This window comes from Lagopus leucura, unplaced genomic scaffold (genome assembly GCF_019238085.1).
Source record: "Lagopus leucura isolate 7727_CA_CO unplaced genomic scaffold, USGS_WTPT01 Super-Scaffold_100004, whole genome shotgun sequence".
NCBI classification, from domain to species: Eukaryota; Metazoa; Chordata; class Aves; order Galliformes; family Phasianidae; genus Lagopus; species Lagopus leucura.
The window spans coordinates 60,847,161-60,857,347 of record NW_024962264.1 but is presented as its reverse complement, the minus strand read 5'-3'; positions in this window follow the sequence as shown (position 1 = coordinate 60,857,347).

The following is a 10,187-nucleotide window of genomic DNA, read 5'->3' as shown; positions in this document are numbered from 1 at the left end:
AAGTAAATTATTTTGTGGGGATTATTTGGGAAACCACTTCTCAACTAACAAATCTTCAGGAAAGTACACAATATGCTGGTTCATAATCATTGCTACAGCAATTGTTGCCTATGGAACTGATACTCGGTACAGAAGGTAGGTAAAAAAATCTTCAAATATCAAGCCACGGAAATAGAAATGGAAAGGGAACAGGAAGGAAAGATCAAAGACGTGCTTATTGTTACAAGTGCCATACAGACCCTGCCTGAAACCAGACCAGCATCATTTAAACAGATTTGAAATTTGTATCTCCATGCAGGAACTGCAAGAAATTACTATCTGGAAGACAATCTCTATATTGCAGTAATACCTTGACCTAAATAGATCTGTCTGATTCTGGGATCAGCATGACAGAATGTCAGCTCTCTGTGACATCAGACTTTGAGGCTGGGCTATGAATAATTGGTAACAACATATATAATACATTTGAACTGGAGCTATCTGGAAAAAAATGTATATTATTTTAACAGAAATATTCAGGTTTTAGAAATTTTTCATTGTTTTCTGAGGGGAAGAATTATGACATGTTTTGTAACTTCTGCCAGTGAAATAAGGATGTTTTGTCACAGAATAGCCAGAGCCCTGGGATCAGGGAATTCACATGGGAAGTTCCAGCATCAAGCCTCTATTCAGAATTTTTGCAGAGGATTTTTCTGATAGAAGACAGTGTTAGTGAACATTTTCAGCACTGATAGATTGAATCAAAATTATTAAATGTGAAGCAATCAATCTATTCTGTTTGATCTTCACTGGAGAAATACTGCTTCATTCATTGGCATAGCATCAAAGTCAGTCATCTTTTTTCTACCTGAGACATGGCCTAGAATATAATTTGAAAGGAACATATCAGCTTGTCTTTATTTTACTTTATTTTGCAGACACAAGATTTAACCTTGAATTTTCTTAGTTGCTAGGTTCTTTTCATGCTTTCTTAAGTGTCTTAGCTCAGGTTAGACACTATCAGTCTGAGTTTGATCTTACGTATACTGGTTTGACACTAGAAGAATACCACGGACATCTAGTCCTGATTTAGATTGTTCATTCATGATCCAAATCAGCTCTCATTTGTATTGATATGTGTATAACAATTTAAACACTGAAGGGGATTCAGTTCTCTTAAATTAAGACATTTGTGACATAAAACCCTGTATCTGAGTCATCTTAAAGCCAATGGAAGGAAATTTATCTGACCAAATATATGTCTGTTTTAGAAAGAGATGAATCAAAACCCAAGAGCACATGTTTCTGCACATTGACTAGAAGTGCCCAGCCCACAGACGTCCAAGCACTTAATCAGATTATGCTAATTTTTAAAGGCAATGGCCCTTATCTGGGCATATGAAAATACATAATGAAAATAAGTCTGGAAGAGTTTACTGCTTGGGGCACTAATCCAGCTTGCTCAGGTACACAGCAATCTGATAGATAAATTAAAAACTTAGAACAAAGCATGGGAAAAAGGCAGTTTTATTATCCATACTACATCCCCAAAAGATGTTATATACAATTACTCCAGCCTGATTGTGAGTCTTGTAGTTTGAGGCTTGTCAATACACCCTTTTGCAACCCTGAGTAGCCATAGTACATTACATCAGACATCCCACTGCCTTTGCAAAGCAATTGGACCAGAGTGAGAGTTTCCATCTTGTCTGACCCCCTAACCAAATCATTTTTCCAGCATACATGTTATATTACAAAACATCTAGTTTTTTCAGTTTCAGTTAAACTGCCTTGGATGTATATTGACACATACCGTGGAGAATTCTGAATGATTATCAACAAGCATTTTATTTCATTTCCCGGTACTGGATCTTCACCAAGTACCACTGGGGCTTGGAAATTGCAAATGGTTATTAACAGTTTTTTTGACACAGTTACGTGCATTGATGCCTTGTTGTCAGTGACTTTCATGAAATAATGGTCCTGTGGCAAAGTTTGATCCATCATGGTGTCTGAGAGACTTGAACTGAAATGCTACGCCAACCTGCGGTATTGATAGAGCACACAAGTTAATGCATAGAAGTTCTCGATAAAAATTTATTTCATTTAAAGGCTTGTTTCCAATTCCAGAGCTCCCCAATCCAAATGGCTCTGTTACATTGTTCCCAGTTTGTTAGAATTTTTCCAAGTGCTGGATAAAACCATGGCTACAGATTCATTTACCCTTCTCACCTGAATAACTCAGATTGGATATTAGGAAAAAATTCTCAGAAAGAGTGGTAAGGCACTGGAACAGGCTGCCCAGGGAGGTGGTGGTGTCACCATCCCTGGAAGCACTCAGGATCTGTGGAGATGTGGCACTGAGGAAAAGGGTTAGTGGACATGGTAGGAGTGGGCTGATGGTTTGACTAGATGATGTTAGAAGTCTTTTCCAATCTTAATGATTCCATGATTAATTTTTCCTAATTCTTCTTCCATAAACCAGCAACTTCTCTTTCTAGAAAACACCAGATTTAGAAATCACAGCATATAAATGGTATTTATAATTAAAATGTAGTACTAACATTTCCCGTGAGAAGTAACTTAGTAAGAGAGCCTGATTATAGATTGGGTGAAGTTCAGAAAGTCTGCCAGGCTCCATACTACTTACTATATCCTAAATTCTGTAGGGTCTCAGCATGCCTCATTATAGTATTACAGTAGTACTGCAAAACAGTACATTAAAATTGGAAAATTAAGGAACAATCACTTGATCACTTGTAAATCTAGAGTAAACTTGTAAAGTTAGAGTATTTAGAGTAAATAAGTTAACAGTCTTCACTGACAGAAGAGAGTGACAAGGAGGGATACTGAAGACTTATAGCCCTTGGAGGAAATCAGACGGTGACCAAAGGACTGCAGTCCCTCAGTACTGAAACTCCAGTCCTCATTGGTTTCCAAAGCCATTCATGAACCTCCTTTTGGTTGCACACCATGCTCCTCCAGGTCTGAGCATCATACACAGCATTGCTTTCTGCAGCACCCTGCTTTGATCCTTGAAATGTTAATTTTCATTTCAAGGCAACAGTCAGTTTTAATGCTTATGGCTGTTGCTAATGATGGCTTTGATGTCATTATCAGCACTGGATCAACTCTAAATGCCAATTTATCCACGAAATTCTGAAGAGGCTTACATTTGAAAGTTTTCCTGTTTAGTTCAACTGTATCTGCTGGTCTAATAAATAACGTTTATCTTTAAAAAATTGTTCTTTTCATCTGTAGACTTTAACAGCCAGGTGGAATCTCCATCCTTAGAGACTTTTAAACTTATTTGGACAAAGCTTAGAGCAACTTAATCCATCTTTGAATATGGCTTTGCTTTCAACAGAAGGCTGAAGTACATGATATCCAGAAGTTCCTTCACCAGTCTATGATTCTATATAGCTTAAATCAGGTAGATTGCAAAGCTGCTTTTTTGAGGTCTTTTTAGTAAAGGATGTGATCAAATACTTCATTTCTGATAGCAGCTTGATCAGGCCAAAAAAGCTATGAGAAAATATAAAGAAAGATGAGTTAAATTGTAATGGGTAATGGGAAGTTCCATCTAACTGCTTTGAGCTTCCCATTGACGTGGGGATGGGTCTGCCCATTTTGTCCTCAAATAAAAGAGCAGTTCAACAGAAAAGTGCAGGGCAATAGGTACATTTAATCAAATATAGGTATATCTGAAATGTATATCTGTACACAGTAGGATACCCAGCGGCATAGCTTAATGTATCTTGAGGATAAAGGATAATACTTCACACTGAAAAGAAAGAGATCTGGGTATGAAAAAAGTGCCTTTTTGTCACAGCTGTATTATGTGCATATGTGTTTAGGGATGTGGCTGTTTAATCAGAGGACTGGAGCATGGCTTTGTTTATATGGAAGAGCACATACAGTATCATCAACTTGAAATACATATTTGGATTTCCACTGCTGAAAAAATAAGTAATATACTTTATATTTGAAGAAAATTTATAGTCAATTTTAAGTAAGTTTTCTAAGATGGTAATACATTTGTTACACCATTAAAGTTGTAAGGAAGCTTTCATTTTCTGTAAGTATTTTGGAATGTAGTACTGTGCATCCATAATATCCATATCATACTTTATTCACTTTAATGGTTCAAATATTTCCTTAATTGGAAAAACAACTCCAGAGCAACAAGGGTAGTTGAGGTTTTTACTTTAAATAATATTTTACTTCATCAAAAATTAATGATGACTAGTGAGAGATTATTTATGTAGTAGAGTATAATTAAAAATAATGCACTGATTTGGGTTATTCTCTACGGCCTCGATCCTGCAAATACACATGAGAATAACTTTATGCAAAACAGTTTTTATGCTGAATTGCACAGAAATATTCAAGCATATATAAATGCTTAGAGGAAGACAAATTTTTAAAATGAAGATACACACAGACATATTCTCATGCTCAGGATGCTCTGCTGCATTCATGTTCTTATTTTACATCTTCACCTGCTCAATAGCAGTAAGAGCTGGTTCTCTTATCATATAGATAGGAAACCAAACTTTCAGTCTCCCTCAAAAATGAGAGACAAGATAGTTGAATTGATGGATGAATTTTTTGCTAATCAAGATTAATTGGTACCTGACACTTTGATTTATATTAAATTAACAGATCAAAATTGAAGACCGGTTTTAAATTTGCAAAACTAATCCAGGACTTCGTGAAGCCAAGAAAATTTCACTCAGCTCAAATTCCAAACAACTTGGGGAAAAAAATATATATATTAAAAAATCCAATACTAGGCATTTACAGACCTTGGCTCATATTTTCTTGTAGTCCAAATCAATTTGGCTTAGAATTTATTGGATAAAATGTGCTTCCTGATACCCTGTTCAGATTATAAAAACTACAAAAGCATTTATATCAGACTATATGAACTGCCAAGGAGAATCAATCTTAAAATTTTGTCCATAAACCTCAGTGAGATTTACTGGGGGAGATGCCATCTGGTGAGGGTATAAAGAATGCTAAGATCATCAGTAACAATCCTTTTGCTGACTTGCCTCTAGCAGTCTGTATCCTATATTGAACCACATGTTGAATTCATGGAGTGATGACGTGTGAGCTAGAAGGCATGAGCTAGCACCAGTCTGCTGAGACTTATTGATTGAGTCAATGAGAAGTTTATCTAAATGCCTTTAAATGGGAGATAGCCTCCAGACACCGGGCAGAGTTAGGATGTGGTCATCTGCCTCAGATCACATGGATGTGACTGATGGTCTTCATCTCCTGCCTAGACCAAACAGACCACACTGGGGGACTGAGGTTTTACATACCAATTCCCTCCTTGTTTTTTTCTGTACAAACAGTACTATCTGATAGGCATATATTTAAGGACTTGAAAAAAATGCATATTTTAGCTTTTAGAATTACATTTCCTTATAGACTAAACAGGAAACAAGATAAACTCCTTTCTTAAATAACAGACAAAGATGTGATCAATGTATTCTTTGTACTCACAGTGCATTTTTTAATGTCTGAGCAAATCTGTTTCCCCAAATCTCATTCTGGACAACTAAGCATAATTGCCGCAGCGCTTCTGCTACGTGACCAGACTGATCCTACCTCAGTATGGTAAATGCATCATTTATCATAGTCACAAAAGACTTTCATGCTTCTGGTTTTATTTGGGAACTGCAGATTTCTATAAGCAATACTTAAAGGGAAGCTAAGATTGTTATAGAGCACACTGAGAAATCTTTGTAATTTAGAAAAAACAGGAGAGGTACTCATATCACAATCAAGGAGCTAAACTGTTGCTACCTAGTGAAAGGATAACTTTAATTTCTGTGAGCTTTTTGTAAGGCTTCTAGGTAAAATCACCACAAATTAAGCAAGAGATATTTAAGCAGCACCTTCTTCATGAACACAAAACAACAACTGTTTCTCAAAAGTAATGAACTTTCTCCCTTTATCACTGGAGGGTATGAGGAGGTTGGATACTGCAGTACCCCAGACTGTACAGTTCATGCATTGCAGCTGCTTGCTGTGCACATCTCCTGTTTACATTTCAGCTTTTCTCAGCACATATATTTGGAGCAGAATTAAAGTGTTTGCACTCAGAGTGAACCCAGAGAAGAGCATAGGGAACAAAAGTACCAGCAGGCTTTTGCTGTAGCATCCATTTCTCCTTTCCTCCACTTCTTTCACTGCAGCTTTTCTTTCTGTTCTCCCTAATGAGATTACCTCTAGTTGACTTCTGAAAATACAAACATTGCATTTTGACTTCTCGTCATCTTTACCCTCTTTCACCCTCTGTCCTTTTCATGATAGAATTGAAGGCAATAATGTAACCTGAAAAAGGCATTGCAACTTTTTAGAAGATCTGTCCTGTTTTTTACTTGCTTCTTGACAATTCCTGACTGCTTGTAGGCTCCCTGTGCTGGACATACAATGACACGCCACAGATTCCTTGCATCTTGCTGAGAAGTCTGTTTTCCTGCTTCTTTGTTGCATCTGAACTAATTTATGAAAGCCAAATGCTAAGCATGAGATTAACATTTGTTAAGAACTTCCTGAGCCCGACCGCTAAAATGATTAAGAAAACAAAAAGATATTTTATGATGCTGCAGAAAATGCTAATCTTAATTTTAACAGATCTCAGATCTAAAGCTGAAATGAGATAACATTTAAAATAGCCAAATTGAATGAACTGAAAAGTGCACCATCAGGAAAGCATTCCATCTGACTCTCAATTGACATCTAACTAAATCATTTAGTAAACAAATAAGGAAAAGAATTGAAAAGAGGCAGACTGAAAGGGAATGGAAATGCCTGTGTAAAAGCTGAATCCCACAGTGTTATGAATTACAGCTGATAACAGAGAAAAGCGATAATTACTAAGTAAATCTCTCATACTCATGAAATGACTAGAAGGTCTTTACTGCTGGCAAAACAACTATTGATCTTCCTCAATCAACTTCTCTATCACAAGAAAAGAAGAACATTTATCATCTTTGGGCCTTTATGCAGTCTCTTTTCTAATCCATTGATAGAGTAACTGTTTCACAAATACTGTTATTCTGGAATCCTTTATAGCTAAAGAAGGAAAGAGCTACTTTGACATCCCAATCAAACATACTGTGAATGCAATTAATTCTTAAAACATCTCACTGCCTATCCTTATTTCCCATTCCCTCCCTGCAGCAGTGCAGGCGCCCAGTGGTGCCATGGACAGCAGTGCCCTCTTACAGCAGGCTCTTCCCCTGCATATGGCCTGTTCGATCATCTGGCCCATGTTTATGAAACCTTATTTTTTCCCATGTCAAAGTTGCTAAAGCAACTTTCTGTAACATGGCAAGATTCCTATCATTAGCTAAAAAATTATGTTCCATTGACTGCAGGCTAGCAGATAACCCTCTAACATTCCTGACTGCCTTTCACATGAGACTACCAACGTCTTATGTCGATCCTGACATTCTTTATCACACCTTGCATAAGTTTTTCTTAGAAGTAAAAAGTGGCCTTTCTCTAAGCCCCTGAATTGTTCGTCTCTGCCCTGACAAATCCTATTCCCTCTATATACACATAAAGGACTCTGTAATAGAGTGGAAAACTGCAGTTGTCTGGAATGTTGGGTTTGAGGTTTATATCTCTGGCTTTCACGTGTAGCACTTAAGGATTTTCTTTTCCTAAAATGAAGGGACATGCCTGAGCCCCAGTTCATGTTCATTCCTTTCTAATTCACCTGAAAATGTTTTCAGGCAAAAAAATTTTAAGGTATCTATGGTCTGCCATAGAAGTGTAAGAATGCAAAGGCCGTTCTAAATGCATCTCATTGACTTTAATAGACATAACAATGGCAATGCAGCCCAATGGAAGCCCACAGAAGGCTTTTTTCACACAATGCATTTATTTTTTCTCTCAGGGAAATGCTAGTCAGACCCTTTGAGAACAGAGGTCAGCCTAGTTGTGGGGAGACACAGATGCAAATCATCTGCCATAGATATGCATCCTATACCAACACCACAGCTGCCACACCTGGAACCATTCAGTGGTGCAGCAGGGGAAAATTTGTTCATGGTGGGAATTGCAGCAATAAATCACTGGTGTAAAAATGTGCAGTGGTGAAAAAGTGCAAGATGAATAAAGAACAGTTCTTCAAGGGGGAGGGAATTGATTCCTCCCTTTATCATCTGCCAGATGTAATATATTTGCTTTGCAGTTGTTGTAGTACTTCTATTGATCAAACCCATTAAACTTTTCTTTTACTGAAACTCTTTGCTAGAATTATTCTCTTTAATTGTATGTTTATTGCTGGACTACTGAGAAGGATAAAATGTAAAATTTCACTGCCTCTTACTACCTTCCTTGATTTTTCCTATCATAAAAATATTACTTCAAAAATCTTTATAGACTGAAGAACAGTAAAATCTCTAGTCCTCTTCTATGCAGAAAAAAAATCCAATCTATATGAGGAGAAATAATTTAGAAAATCTACAACATCAGAGTGTTTTTGCTCCCATAGTTTTGGATTTTTTTTTTTTTTTTTTGCTATGGGAAATCTTTAAAATAAAACATTATCATATTCTATGACTGAAACAAATACATTTGAGTATTTCAAAGAGGATGCATAAAGGCTTGATCTGTTTGCCTAAATTTTGGCAGCATCACCTGAAGACAGTGCTGGAGCAGTACCTGGATTATGGCATCTATGTTTAGACAAGCCTTTTTGTCTTGCCCCATTTGAGGATGAAAACAACTGAGAAATCTCAAAATGTCCTATGAAATTAACATTTAAAATTTTAACACTGCTGTATAAAATAAGAACTCAAAATATTGTATGATTACAGATTAATTAAAAAATCTTTGAGTAAGATGGTTGGATGGTGAGGATCAGATTAAATATGTACGTTCACAGTAGGAAAACCTCTCATCATTAAACAATCTGCATTACATCACTGTAACTGGAACTTCTTGTTTCATATGCCATATTTTTTTTTCTTTCTCCTGAAGACATAAATTCTCCAGATTATTTTAAAAAGTCTTTCTTCCAATGACTCCAAATTTAAAGCTTTTTCAGTAAATGAAGCCATAAAGAGGGGTACTGAAGTTTGCCAGGGACATCATAATGCCAATAATTCAGTGCTATAGGAATAGGTATTTTGAATGAAAATGCCTCATAGGTTTTACTGGTTTTTACCTTCAATGTATTTTAAAATAGTTTCTCAATACATTCACGTAGTTGTTCTTTTTTTGCCTTCATTTTAAAAATTAATGCAAGATATCAAAAAAATAATATTTTTTAGGCCAAGATACATCAAAGCTCCTGGAACAGCTTATTTGTATCTGTTGCCAAATTTGAGATGCTTTATTTTGTGATAACTCACAGATTCAAGTAAAGGAGGTTGATGATTATAAGATTCCTCTATAGCACTGATTAGATTTATTCATGTTAGAAATACATTACTTTCTTCATTGGTCAATATTCATTCTGCTGAAACTTCACATTGTATAATTTGATTAATTCTACAAACATCATAGAATTTTCAAGCCTGAGTAGTGCAAACTTGTAACAGAAGTGTTTGCTTTACCATTTGTTATCAAGGTCAAATACTGAAGATATTTGAATATCATTCTATTTTCTTCATGGTATTAATTTTTTAATTGATCAAGTAAAGAACCAGCTGCTGACAGTTTCAGTGTTCTGTTCATTCAGTGTCTTCCTTGTGACTTTCAAGATCAAATAGTGAGACACGTTTAAGTAACATTACTGTTTTCTTGAAACACATACACCTGTACACTTAGTTGGCTCAACATGGCTGTTGAAGAAACATTTTGTCTTATTCCTATTAACATTGGATACAGATCCCTGCATATTGGTGACCAACAAGAAGCACCTGAATCTGAATTACAGTAATTTAACCGTATACCAAGAACAATGCAGCAATACATGCAAAAAGAAGTGCTGTATTAGAAATAAAAGGAGATATGTTTTACATTTACCATCAAAAGCAAGAGTCAGATTGCCATTTTTGTTGTAATGTACGTGTACATGTTGTTCATTTTAGTAGCAACCAATTCATAAACACACAGACATATACCACTAGCATTTGGAAACAAGCATTGTCTCTTGTCTCTTTTCTAAGAGTTGAGAACCTTAAGTGCAGGAACTGATGCCTTTTGTATTTTAATTCAATATTTTTAATATTTAT